This window comes from Austrofundulus limnaeus, unplaced genomic scaffold (assembly GCF_001266775.1).
Source record: "Austrofundulus limnaeus strain Quisiro unplaced genomic scaffold, Austrofundulus_limnaeus-1.0 Scaffold5, whole genome shotgun sequence".
Taxonomy (NCBI): domain Eukaryota; kingdom Metazoa; phylum Chordata; class Actinopteri; order Cyprinodontiformes; family Rivulidae; genus Austrofundulus; species Austrofundulus limnaeus.
In genome coordinates this window covers 3,334,091-3,349,137 of record NW_013952407.1, presented here as the reverse complement: position 1 = coordinate 3,349,137, position 15,047 = coordinate 3,334,091, and the positions used below count along the sequence as shown (strand labels likewise).

At 39.1% G+C, this 15,047-nt stretch overlaps 1 protein-coding gene across 1 annotated transcript in view; it reads left to right on the top strand.

Moving 5' to 3' along the window:
• Positions 1 to 295: 295 nt before the first annotated feature.
• The window catches only part of zfhx3b (zinc finger homeobox 3b), a gene marked incomplete at its 3' end in the record, with an annotated part of 205,084 nt that continues 190,332 nt past the window's right edge, over positions 296 to 15,047 (top strand). The window contains 1 exon segment of the mRNA XM_014027330.1: positions 296 to 464.

Below are 15,047 nucleotides of genomic sequence, written 5' to 3'. Positions count from 1 at the left end.
GATTGCAGCTTTGTAATAAATAATGCATTCTACTAATACGCATTCAGGTGGAATCAGTCTTTGGCCCATCTTCTGCACATCCACAGAGAGAGAGAGAGAGAGAGAGAGAGAGAGAGAGAGGGGGAAAAATAGAATCCAAGAAGGGGGAAAGCTTTCCTTCTGAAATCGGTGACGGCTCGATAATAGGCTAAAAAAAAACAAGCACAAGAGTGAAAGAGTGGGAGAGGGAGAGAGTGATGAGGGAGAGGGAACAGAGGAAGAGGAGATGGAGGGGGGGTACAAGAGAGGGAGAGAGTGGCAAGCATATTATAACTCATCCATGTGGATCACCCTAGTAGATTGGGAGCAATCCCTTGTTGAAATTGTCTTCTAAACACTTAGAGAGAAGGAGACAGAACGGAGCGGCCAGCCCAGCTCAGTGTGCCTGTGTGTGTGCTCTCACACTGCCTGCTATCTCAGCCAAGGTAGAGACACCTCTGACAGACGGCTTGCATGTGTGTGTGTTTCACTCTGCTCTAGTGTGTATTGCATATCTTGTCAACCAGCCTGTGTGTGTGTGTGTGTGCATGAGAGAGGAGGAAGATGTGTGCATGTGGTGGTGATGGTGGCGGTGGGGGTATTATGCACCCTGGATGTTGCCTCGTGCTTTAAACAGTTGCCTACAAGCCCAGGTAGTGTGTGCCGGCTTCTAAATAAGCACATTCACCGTCCCCTTCAGGACGGGAGGCAAGGCTGCAGAGTGTGAAATCAGACTAATACAGTGGCGTGGGGCTGAGCAGGAGCAGGAAGAAGCTCCTGCATGACTTACTTAGAACAGAGGGTTAGAGGACCAGCTGAAGATAAACAGGGGATTGGACATCAGGGATAAAAGGAAAAAAAAAGACAGTAAGGTCAGTAAATTTTCTTGATTTTTTTATTATTTTTATTTTTTATTTTTTTTTGCTCTTTGGATGCTCACCATCACTTGTCAGTACTTTGAGTGCAGTTAGTGTGGGGCTGAGACTGAGGCTGTGACTCTTCTGATTTACTGCAGAAAGTATTGATTCTTTGCAAGTTTGTGGGAAGTGTGTTGTTTTTGATCCTGCCAGGTGAGAGCAGAAGGAAGTGGAGGGGAGGGTGGGGGAGAGGGGGCTGGCATAGAGTGGCCTAGCACTTTATTTAGCATGTGTGCWCGTAAGAGTGTATAGAGTTCTTTTGTTTACATAACTTTATTTGTAGGTGTTCTAGATTTATGTGCAGCCTACACTGTGAGCAGAAAACATGATTTTTTTTTATTTCTAATATTTACAGTAGCAGACAAGTGAAGTACGCGTGCATGTGTCATGATGTGTGTGTGTGTGTGTGAGAAATCTTAGGGGTAGAGCCTTTGCTCTGTGGCGCTGAAGTGGAGGAGGGAATACCACTRGGAATGAAATGGGTCATGGTGAGTTAAAAAGAAAGAAAAGGACTTTTCATCCTCGSTTTACGTGGATGACGTAGAGAGAAGATGCCACTGACAGACAGTGGTAGCTTCAAAAACAGCAAACAGACGCCGTGTCATGTGGTGACCGACTATCCAATAAGAGCATGTGCACACGCATATGGTAAGACCACGTGACCACGGTGCGCGCACACACAAGATGGTGTCCACAGCTTTGGGATTAAAACTTGAGCTTACAACATCAAGTTTTTTCAAAAACTTGAGAAGTATTACAACGGATTAGAGTTTCACTGATGACAGAATTTATTATTATTATTATTATTATTATTATTAAGAATACTGAAAACTGAACATTACTTTGACATTAATATTACAGAAAAAAATTAGTGTGGTACAAGTTGTAAAAAAAAATCTGAGGGTTTTGAACAAAATATTGCATAGGTATGGGTGTCAGCATATAGATGTGTTTAGCCACACACAAGCGCAGGAAAAGTGAAAAAGCCTGGACTACCAAATTGTCAGCAATACTAAAGACATCAACACAAAAATTTCAGCCATCCATCACAGCTGTCGGCCTTTTTCTGTGGCGACAGTGATTTATTCCAGGGCTGAAATCATTTGGACTCTCTCTCTCTCTCTTTCTCACTAACTTATTGGCTTTCTCACTTACATTCGCCAACACACACACACACACACACTGGCCACAAACACCATCATTCCTCCTGCCCTCCTCCCTCTTTACACCCCTTCACGAGGACATCTGCTCCCCAAGCGTAGCTGCCATTGTGGCACNAAAATTTCAGCCATCCATCACAGCTGTCGGCCTTTTTCTGTGGCGACAGTGATTTATTCCAGGGCTGAAATCATTTGGACTCTCTCTCTCTCTCTCTTTCTCACTAACTTATTGGCTTTCTCACTTACATTCGCCAACACACACACACACATGCATACACACACACACACATAAACAACGCACAGCAACTCTAACCGTGTTAATAAGTGTTGAATTTTTCAGTTGTGGTTCTCTGGAGTTGACAAGTGTTGATTCTAGAATAATTTGTTCTTTTAGAAAGCTGACTTGGCTCCAAGGGCAGCGTTCAAAATATCAAACATGTTTTACCCGGGTGAGTTTTGGCTTTCACAATGTTTGCTTTTGATATTTTTTTTTTCAGAGCAAAATAAACTCAGCGTTTTGGCAGTGTATGAAAACAAATAATCAGAAGGATCACAGTGTTTATTTGGCCATTTTGGATATATGTTTATGGAAGCATATTTATAACAAATGCATTTTAAAAGCAATTCAAGACAAAAACAGCACTTAAAATAATCTTTAGCTTTCGAAAATGACTCTAAAGTTAATTTTCTCTGTGTTCATTTCTGGTAAAAAAATAAAAACAACAAAAAAAGTTTAGTTAATGAAATAGTTTATTGCAAAAGCTTATTTCACAAATGGCGTTCATATTCAAAACGGCAAAAAAAGTTCTAATAAATTTATTATAATGCAAATAAGATTGTCTAATTGGGATGTACATTAGTTTTATTTATTCATTTGTTTATTTATTTTTTTACGTGTCGTCCTGTGTAGTTCTGCATTGTATACAAAAATGGAAGCTGTCACACAGTGATGACCTAAATTCTGGGCTCCTTCTTAAATCGTACACAGGAAGTGGCACATGTTTCTACAGGGCTATTTTTGACGTGTGTTAGCCATGCATCCAGCTTTTGTGCTCATGACACAAACAGACTAAATGCAGAAACATTAATTAAAACCGATACGTCTGCCTCCACATACCGAGTCTTTGTGCACGAAAATGTAGAGCAAAATAGATGCCTGCAACAATGCTAGTATGACGACCCCACCTCCATTTTTGTTATAACAGTCTCATTTCATTTCCTTTCTTTTCTCCACAGCCTCACTGGTATTTTTTCATATGTCMGATGATAAATCAGGCTCTTCGTGCAGGCACATCCATAAGTCAGTACACTGCCCTTGATAACCCCCCTCTGCCAACAAGCAGACACACTTCCCTAAGCCTGTGCTCTGCCCTTAAAGCCTTCGAGTCCAAACCCTATGGCTGCTTCCAGACTGGCGTGTGTATGAAGTGTGTGCATGCAACGGCAGACATGTGACAACGCTGTTGTTTTGGACGATGCTTTTTTTATTTTATTTACGTAAACACGATGATGCTGGTTTTACAGAGGCATTCTCAGACACTGACAACCCTTAATTTGTTTGTTTGCACACGTTTTTTGACTGCTGGGCTGAGGTGGTCTGTGTGTGAGTGTGTTTAGATTTGGACAGAGCTGAGATTGCTGGGATTGTGCATTCTGCTCCAKTCTGGCCTGCTCTGTGTAAATCTGGAGGGAAGATACTGGTGTTGGCACTGATGTTGGCCACAGAGGTCACTCAGGCTCTGTGAGAGCCATTGCTCTGAGTATGTCCTCATAGAATCCAGCACACATTAAAAGATGAAACAACTRGTTGAGCAAAATATAAATGACTCGTGATTTTCAGTATTGTTTTGTGATCAAGCATCCAGTCAAATGAACAAATTGGAAAGTCACACCCAGACATTTTATGCTTTATTTAATTATCAGAGGACCAGTTATTAGCACATTCCAGGTGCATATGAAGCCTGTGTGACTGGCTGCTGGCGCTTCTGCATAGTGATTGAACTCGGTGTAAGGTCTGGGCCTTGCCATGATAACGGGCCAAACTTAGCGCTGCTCCTAAAATCCTGGATTAAAGCCTGCTTTAAGAGCTTAACATGGTCAGTCATTCAAACATGCACCGGATTGAGTGGGTAAACCTGGTTTCCTGTTATCTCCTCTGAAGTTTTACAAGCACAGTGGTCAGTGGGGAAGAACCGTATGATCATTCCTGCATGTAGYTCTCATCCTCTTCCTATACTGTTATTTCTGCATCAAAACCTTATGACCCAAATGTATACCTAATTTTTGTCATAGAGTTGTAATGAACTTATTTAATCAACCATATGTATGTATGTTTAATATGGTCTCATTTTATTTTCAGATTTATGAATGCTATTTAATTTTCAGTATTTCTTTAAAAATTTAGTACTTTTTTTATTTTTCATTGACAAATTCTGTTATTTTCAAATTCCAAAAGTGCAAATTTTGTAAATGAAAGAGAAAACAGAATATTTCTTGATGTAAATTTATTTATAGTTTTTTCACTTTTAAAACAATATTCACTCAAAGTTCCCATCATTTTTAATGTCCTTTTGTATGGATTACAGGGTAATTTTGTTTTAACACATATGGATGGCAGCTTGTGTCTTTGCCTAGTCATTTAGTCACCTCTGTTACTTGTATATAATTAATCTTTCTGCTTTCAGTGCTGTAGCTCAACTTGTATCTGTTTTCAGCAACATTTTCTTCTGCCTGACTGAAATGGGTGCCTTTAAGTWAGAATTTCTTAAAAAGTCAGAATTTTATTTTATTCAGTGTTTTCAAATATGTGCAATGTGTTTATTTGTAATTCCACATTGACTTCCTTTGCTCATTTTATTCTTATTTACAGCTTAGAGTAACATGTTWGTCAGTTTTTCTCAAATATACCATGCTTTTTTCATGTATGTGAAACATTTGTACATATATTTTGACTAAAGAACATGCTTGTTTTTTGTTTTTATATATACTACATATGTGTTCATGGATAAAATTAAGAGGTTAGTAAAAACATTTGATCTTTCTCTAGAGCTTATYGTTGTGTTTTGTATAAATTTTACCTTAATTTGCTCTTGACCTTTAGYGTGAGACGTAAGTTGTTGTAACACTGCAAAACAAAACCAAGTGTTGTAATTTAGGGGACGGGGGGAATTTTTGTGGTGTTCAGTTTCACAAAATTAACCTCTGAGCAGAATTGCTCGTGAAAATGTGAGCAAGAATAATGATACCTGAGTTTGGCGCTTTATGTTGATTCCATCTTGGCTGGGCTTGCAATAATGCAGGGATGGAGTTCAGGTGAAATGGTGGGGGCACCGCATCTTATTCCTTCAATCCTCCTTCACCACCACTGGAATATAATCTGCTGTCTCCTGACCTTCAAATCATGCAGCGCTGCAGTCGTTTCAAYTGGCCTGGCCGCCATTAGCGTGAAATGTCCTCTAACCACTCGGCTTCTGCTCATGGAAGATTTCCTCTCTCCCAGCATGGCTTCCTTCCTTTAGCTTTGCCTCTTTGCTTCATCCCTCGTACTCTTTGCCATACACCCACCACCACCCCAGCACTGATGCCATGGAGGGTGGGAACCTCTTGCACTAAGGAAATGAGCCACCACAGGAGATGCTGCAGGTCATATGTCAGAAATAAGATGAAAAAAACATTACTTTTAAACAAAATGTTTTTAGCACCTTATTGGTTCCTGATGAAAACAATTATTTCTAACAGTTCTACCATAAATAATATTGGCGTGCCATGTGATGTTTTTAAAGTTTAAATGAACTTGACAGCATGTTTTACTAAAACTGTTTTAATGTTTGTGTAAGTTCAAATTTACCGAATAATATTGCTGTATTTGAACAAGTACAAGCTTCATATGTTACATGTACATAACTTACATTATACTATTTAATTTTTATCCTTTAATTTTCCTGCCTTATGAACTGAGATCGTTGGCCCATGATGAGAGCCTTTGGTTAAGCATGCTGGGTYTAGGAAGTAGCTGGGTCCTCTCCTATCATATCAAATAGAGTGAGGAAAATTTACTAACTTGAGTATAAAATTCACACTCCAAAGCTCAGCGTGAGTTATGTTGCTGGTAGATAGATAGATCAATAATTGAAAGAGGACATATTTGATATGATATGAATATTAAAAATATATCAGAGGGCAAACAACATTCATGGCTGTCTTTAGATCTGTGCTGAGAGATGTGTGTCAAATCTCAAGAGAGATGCTTTATTCAGAAGGGTCAAGGGCTTCTCTGAGTTGCTTGATAAGAAGCGAGACGTTTTATTTTTATATTTTGTTGTTCATTWAAAAAAAAGAGTGGTGTAAAAAGTGTCAACGTTACCTTTTTGAATTATCTTTATTATCAACTTGCTTATAAATTATTTTACCACCACATTCATAAGAACAAATAAATATTGCATGACCTAAAAAAATCCTCTCACAATAACGTGTCATTTCACAAACGCTCATATTTCAGGATCTTATTGTCTCTGTTTGCCAAAAAAACGTTGTTTTCCTGGTTTTGCTCAGAGTGATTTTATTTCCGCCTGTCACTGCCTGTTATGTTTCTAGAACAATGACAATTAGAAATTTGAATTATGGAAAAGGGGGCCTGATTGTGTCACTGTTTTGTGGAAACACTGACTATGTTGCAGTGGGTAAACTGGTGAGATTTGTTTGTATAGAAAACCACTGTGAGTCCTCATCTTCAACCTTTTCTGTGCTTTATTTCCATCCGCTGGTTGTTATTACAAGCACTATTTGTATTTRTGATTAATGGCTCCACTGGGGTATACCCATAATGCTATGACCTCAAGGTAAAATTGAAATGCATGCACTGGATGTAGAGCATTTGTATATTATTGCCCAATATACTTAGCAGCCATTACATTTGTTGGCACTGGTGAAAATAAAACAGAAAGGCTATGAGGTTTCAAATCAACAAGGCCACTCTAAGAAATGGACTTATTGGTATTGCATTAAGTTGATTAGACTGAGAAATGAATACTATTTACAATGGGAGCAGTGTTAAACACTCTTGTTTCTCCCAGCTGGAGGAGTGCATCGACAGTCGGTAGGCATCAATTAAATCTCCTGATCTGTATATCCTGAGAGGCTGGACTGGTTGTCTTTTATTAAAGCCAAGGCTGTGGCAGCAGAATGTTTCATTTCCTCCCAGAGATTGCCCTCAGTAATGCCGAGTACTTATCATAGTCCTGGAAAAGAACCACAACAACACAGAATTCAGATGTTTGATACCCAGATCAACCTGGGGCCAGTGCTAACGGCACTTCTGAGAACCACATGGACAGTTTCAGCTGCACAGAGCTGTGACCTCTTGCTTCTGAATCGGTATTAGTGTGTTTTTGGTTAAAAGCTTGGATTATTATCCACAGTTTATATTTTTTRTTATGAGTGGTAAAACCATTACTTTCCCCCCACTATCTGGTTTAGGGGATACAAGGTATTTGGGGAATATTACCGGTGGTTGTATGTGTCTGTTTGTGCAGATGAAAATGAAAAATGGGGTCTGGGAAATACAGGGTTGTGAGGGGGCCAAGCTGTCCCTGGCCATTCATTCTCTCTGGCCCCTCTGTCTAATTAATGGGCCACATTCATACATGTTATTGCACCAGAGGGTCTGTCACTCATTAATCATGTGACCTTCTGTGGCACATTTAATGACCTTGGAGGAGTAGATCAGCTGGAGATGGCTAAAGCTGTGGAATGAAATTGTTTCTGGAAGTGGTCATGGTCACATCAGACGCTTTAACAGCCTCTCAGCTCAGGCCCTCTCCTGTTACATCTCGCCCTGTGCCTCACCCAGAGGTTCYTACAGCCTCTGCTGCTCAGACAGGCAGAGACATTTCAGACAGCTGGATTAGCAAAAGATCGAACTAATATTAAACATTGATCTTTTTAAAAAAAATCAACTTTTCTTTACTTATTTAGCTGATTTTCTGCTTGGCCAATTTGCAAGTCTCATATGACAAAAGAAAATAGTGCAAGTTTAATCAAAAATGTATTTTGTCAAACTTTTATGCTAAATTAGAAAATGTGAATTTTCCCTGCAGATGCYGGCCAATTTGGTACACTAGGCAGGTGGCAGACCTTGTGTAATTTTAATATAATAAATTTCAAACAGAATACCAGAAGTCTACATCATACCTGCCAACGTCTGCTGACTGGAATGAGGAACACCTTTTCATGTTAACAAGCAGCTGTGGAGTGAAGCAGTTCTAGGGGGGTCCAGGGTAAAACTTTCCTGAAAATTTTTATAAACGATCTACTCAAAACTATGCATTTTTCCTCAGTAAACTAGACTCTGATAAATAGTTGTAAATATAAATATATGTTTTTGTGCCCCATTTGTGGAGCCACATGGATAGCTGGTAACTTTGCCTATTCTGCCTATGCCACAGTGTGGCCCTGTCCTGTACTGATATTAGCTTTTGAAGTACGTTGTCTTCTTAAAGATAAAAAAAACAAACATTGTTGTCTGTATAAATGCAAATGTTAGTTTTAACACAGAATGATAAATAGAAAAAAATAACAAAAAATGTTCATTCCAGGTTATTATTTTATTTTTTGGTGAACAAAGAAAAAAACTAAACAAATAAGAATTAATATCATTGCAGCTTTTTACAGTAGGTTTCTCAGATCCAAATCGGATTCATATTAAACAGTAAAAGAAAAAAAAAGAAAAACGTTTTTTATATGTAATTTCTTAAAAAAATATATTATGAAGAAATAATATTTAAAAATATTCCTCTCCTTGGGCTGCTACCTTATCGTGGTGGAGGGGTTTGAGTGTCCCAATGATCCTAGGAGNGACCCCGGATAGGCGGAAGAAAATGGATGGATGGATGGATGAAAAATATTTAAAAATAAACATAATCAGTGTCAGCAGGATTCTTATTAATCTTAAAGTTAGAATACACTAAATAAAATTATAATTGCACTGGCTGAGGCAAAGACAACAGTTATACTTTGATACCTGTCATAATTTAATTAACTCTTTTAATTTTTTTCATTTTTGTGTCCAAAGTTTAAACGATGATCTCATTATGGCTGCCACCTCCTGTTCACAACGGCTGTGTGAAAATGTTGGCTTTCTTCTCAGTGACATCGAAATGGAAGGATTTTGTTTATCCCTGTCTTTGTTTATTTAACATTTTGCTCAGCGGGGGAGTTTCAGATAGATTGTTTTCAAGACAGTCCCCGCAGACAGCGAGCAAACACACTACAGCTTCATCAAACAGAACAATCTTCAACTTTCCCCTTCTGCAGTGTGCAGGGAAATGTGACTGAGAGGAACATCATAATGGAATATGATTGAAAATGATCGTCATAATTTTTTTGTGTGCGTCTGTAACAGTTCGCTAGCATTGTTTTTTTTTTAGAGGATTTATTTAGACTCATGTGCAAGTGTACCCTTGCACAGAAAGAAAAAAAATGATAGATGAAAACATTTCATTTTCATGTGGCAAACATTTGCAACTTGGGTTATTAATGGATTCATGTGCATGTGATGAATTGTAGATGTGGAAGGATTGTTTTATTTCCTCGCCGAGAAAGCATGAAGAGACATTGTGGCACGTAAAAAATTCAACCTGAAATACAGAGAGGAAGCTAAAATAAATCTTTGCGAGCCGAAAAGCGAGTTAACCCCTGGATGAAATGAGTTTGGAATTGAGTTCATTTCACACGTCTTTGTGTAAACGTGAGCCAAGCAGGGGAGTTTTGATGGAAGCAATGGCATTTTTAAAAAGTATTTTTTTAGGAGAAGAAAAAAAAATCTGTTGTCAAGAAATGGCATCGTCAGTGTCTGCATCCAGATGTTCAAAGCTTGYGAGGGACAGTCGTGAACTTTTGTAACTCGACTCATTAAAACACATGAAATCAAACACAAAGAGGCTGTGCCATTATCCCCTCTCCCCTCTGTTACCACCCTCTGTCTGACTCATCTCGTCTTCCTTCCACCGTCCCGTTTCTCCTTGTTGCGAGTGCAGGCCTGATTAATATTTTTCACCGTTCTGTAACCATGGCAATAAGGTCACTGCATATGGTACTTAATTGAATCTTCACTGTGCTTTTGTGTGCACTTCCACTGTCCGGACAATAAAAAAAAAAAATCTTCCGCTGATGACTCCAAGCCCCCTTGCCTGCTCCACTCCCCTCCATCTTTCTTTTCATGTTGTGGCCCATGAATTTATTCATTTGTTTCTTCTGCAACCCCCTTCTTGTACCCCCTCTTTCTTTCTTGCCCTCTCTTTGACCTAGTCTTTCCTTTGCCATAGTAGCTCATTCTTTTTACCTTCAAACACTATTTTTGTACTAGTTGTGTGGAGCCAGTTTTCGCTTTTAGTCACCTTTTGTTTTTAGYCACATGTTAAAACACTTCCAGTATTTTCATGTCAGAGTAATGGTCCTCGTTCCTCAACCTCCCTCCATCTCTTATCTTTTTTTTATGTTGCTTACTCCTTTTCTCTCCATGCAAGCATTTGCATACTCACATCAGTCTCAGGCACAATTGTTAAATTGATTTCAAATGACGCTGATGACTGAAGTGGGGAAACAAAGAGCCTGGCAGCTAGAAAACCACTGGAGAAACAAAGTGAGCTGCTGACACAGGCTGCTCTCTGAGCAGGTGTTCTGATTAATGCCTAACAAATTGGGGGACCTCTAAGATGTGGACATAAGTGGGAGACACGTTCCCTCTTCACACAATGCATGGACCAACACATAAACACACACTAAGTCTTTGTTCACGCAAGTATTGGGGCTAATTCAAGACAAGAGGGGATCCAGGTTCACAGGGAGAAAAAAAGGAGTGGATGAAAAGTAAGGGGTAAAGAGGAGATGGCTTTCTGTGTGGAGTTGTATTTTTTTGTAAACAAAAATGTACTTTATACATGTTTGCACATTTTTTTCCAAAAGTCAGATGTTTGTTTTACATGATACAATGTTGTGTTATCCCACCACTGACTACGCAACAGAAATAAATGACAAAGTTAACAATCAATACGATAGCCAAAAACTAAAAACGAAGAGTTTTTGCCCTCATTCCTGACAAGTCATTTCACTGAAAGGTCAGTGTTTTATAATGGTGCTGCAGAGTAATGGAGTTTGTTCTAATAAAACTGTGACAGTGATCCCGAGACAATTATTCGACTCAAATCAAACAGAATGATACAATAAGGCACAGGAAAAAAAAATGTACACATCACATCTGACATATGTACCATAAAATGACCATTAGTCGTTCCCAGCACTGTGAAGTGACAGGATATCAATAACGTCACTCTGAAAATAGGACAGGTTTGTTGTTGTCTTTAAATCACTGAAACTCCATCCAGCRGAGGAGCATGAAGCTACAAGAAATGCATTAGGGCTCAGTGTTAAAGGGTGGAGTGGGAGCTGTTGGACACGAGGGCAACAAGAGGACGATTCTCAGCTGATCACCAACTTCAGACATCTGCTCAGTCTGGACCTCAAGTCAGCAAATAAACTGGATGGACCAAAGAAAAAAAGTCCCCCTTTTAAAAATCATTTGTAAAATAAACAGTTCTTCTCGCCAAAAAAAAAGTGCATYTCAAGGAAATTAGTAGTCCCAAAGGCAGCAGACGTTTGTTTAGTAAAATATTTGTGTTTGTGTGGACAGTGCCAATGAAGCCATTAACAGATGCTGRAGGTTGTTTTTACTTTTACTGAGAAATATGTAACATTAACATTTAGGTCTTCAGTGAATACATAGTAGTTTGAAGCGTTGACAAAGTAAAGGCTCAGTTTCAAACGTGCACACACACAGACACACACACACGCTCAAAATAAGTGCAAAGCCCTGCCCCCCTTTTTCTTGCTGATGAAGGCATTTGTGTTTTATCACACTTAATGTTGCATATGAATGGAGCTCTTAATGAATGGGGCATGCACACACTGTGTCTGCCAGCTTTTAGAGCCGAGAGCAGAGCACGTGTCTCCACTGTTAGATGCTGAAGCACACGGAGGCTGCAGTGTGCCCATCTGTTCCCCGCACACGCCCCTCAGCCGCCTCATTTCTGCCATGTGCTGCTGGAACAGGCAGGCATTGTAGCAACAAGTGTCTCCACATTTCCACGCTTGCCAGCTCCCCTCACTTGGCAGCGAGCATTCTGAGCTGCCCTGCCCCCTTGTTAGAAAAAAAAAGACTTGATTGTGCCAAGGGAGAGAGCTGAGGGGGCTGGCTGGGAGGAGGGGTGAAGGGGGAGGAGTGGGGGGTTGATTTACATACTCCAGCTTATGTGACACTCATCTAATTTTTAACAGCTTCAAATCAATTAAGGGTCATTAGTCCTTTTGTTTTCTTCTTTTTTTTTTTTGAAGTGACATGATGCCGCAGTGACAGCATTCGAGGCACCGTGCCCCCCGTGGGAATGTCGGCACGAGGGTCCGCCCCCCACTCCTTCCCATTCACTCCTGCCCTGCTGCCACTGAAACAGCTTGTGTCTGTGTGTAAATAAACATAGCACCAGCCTGGTGGCACTGCAAGGGGAAAAGCTTTGGCAATGACCCAACTCTGGAGTGTGCAGCTGGCAAGGCTATAAATGCAGTGTGTGTGTGTGTGTGTGTGTGTGTGTGTGTGCATGTTGAGGCTCCTCATCATAATTGTTCTAATCATAACAACTTCTTTCATTTGACACAATCTGCAAATTCAATTCACTTAGATTCAAGTGAGAAAAAAATAGTAGATTGTGCATAAATTTGTCTCTACAAGAATTTTAGATGTTTTAAATTGAAGGCATTCGTTCAGTAAAGATACTGCTGTTAAATAACAAATCTACACAAGTTATTTCGCATTTCAAATTAGTATTATTGCACRAAAGCCTATATATTTTCTATTCTAATTGCTTTCTTTTTGCTGACTGAAGACCTGCAAGAGAAACTAAATAATTTTAAATATGTATTCCTGAGAATATTAGCATTCTAAAGAGTGGACGTGATGAAGCAGGCATTTTAAATAAGACATAATGCAGAAAATAACATCGCCTCAAGGTCAATTGCACCGCTGCAATAAAGGCTGGTTTTATTCTTCAAATATTTATTTCTGTATCATCCATTACTCACATAAGAAACAGTGCTGTGTTAAGTGAACCTCACTGTGAAAAGACGTCACAAAGAGAAAAAAAAGACAGGTATGGTATGGAATGTGAATGCTCAAATGTCCATTTTTGTGGCGGCACGACCCTCCTCGGTTGGTATAGAAAAACACTTACTGTTAATGTAAATAGCAAGGCAGCATAAATCAGGAGACACGCGCAGCCCGGGAGAATATTGTGTAATAGTTATAGCGAAATGAAGTGGCACTGGGATCAATATCCCACTATATCTCACTCTGGCGTAATGACACCGAGGGAAACAGGAGGCCAAGGGAGTCTGGTCCCTCCGCCCCACCACAGGCCTATAAATCTGCCTGACCTGCAGCTTGCTTATTAAAGTACATACACAATCAGCAGCATCTATCCAAAAAATACAAGCTTACTTACTGACCTGGAGTCAGGGGAATGAATGCTCTTTTTTTTTTATCTGGGAGCAGAGGTTACAGCCTGATTGGCATCATCTAATTACACTATTAATAAAAGTAAGGAAGCAGCATTTAAAGTACTGAAATAATAGTTTAGATATTCTGATCACAAGAATAAAAAAAACTAGATTTTAGTGACTGTAACGCAATATATTTATTCAGCAATTCATCTGTTACTTTGTCTTTAACAATATGTGACCCATCACATCGAAATGAGGATTAGGTCAAATTTGGTCAAAATTACCTAATCATATTTTCAGATTTGGCTTTAAAATCTACATTTTGATACTTAGATCAGCCTTATATCATTAGTAGATCCAGAGATATTATTTAATTTGTCTTGTTGGTTACAATAATACATCCATATTTGGTCTAAATCCTAATTTTGTCATTTTAATGAGGATTTTTTTAATGTCATTTGAAAAAAGAAACCTCAAATGGTAATTGAATATTGAGATTTCCCATTTGGAAAGAAACAAAAGCGTTGATAGCTCACAGGGAAAATCTCTACATTTTAAGGCGTTTTTCGTCAAAATCGGGTTTTTGGTTGCTAATGCTCAGAAAAATGCTTCAAAAAAATTTAGCATAATATTTCAGACAGTTCGTTGAAATGCTATACTGACAACACATTTCTTTGTTATATTTTGACAAAATGTAATTTTGCTAGTGTTTTTATCCAAACCCTATATCTGCCTGCTTCTCCATATAAAACTTTTAGACTTAATCCTCRTTTGGGTCACATATTTTAAACAGACTGAAAAAAAAAGACCAAAATTGTGAATGATCCCCCTTTTCCAGACTTTTATGAACACAGGGCAGTGGGCACTCTGCAGTGGCATCAACAATAATCTCATAACCATCAAATAAATGAGCAGATGGGGAAAAAAGTGCAGATAGGACTATCTATGATGCACACAACTGGTTCACTTGAGTTCACATGAGCTGCCACCTTGCTTGTTTATGAGTTTGGATAAACAAGCCATATATGTGATGAAGGGCTGTGATTGGYTGGTATTTTAAACAGGAAGAAAAACATCCTCTTAAGAGGAAGCAAATGTAACTGGAGCTCTCACACTTTCACAGAGAAATGTCCTTTTGACTTTAAAAAGAATTTTATAGTTGCACAATCACAACTGGTTGGGTGTGTTTTGGATGCATTGTGGTGATGAGTTGTTAGTGTGTTTGTGAAAAGGCAACATGCCCTTGCAATAATGCGCACAAAAAAGCATAAAGAAAGAAAATGCATGATGTTGCACTTTAAAAATTCACTGTCTGTAACAACAATGCGTGCACGTGTGTGTGTGTGTGTGTGTGTGTGTGTGTGTGTGTGTGTGTGCTTTTTCTGACTTTAAAACCTTGTCAACAACA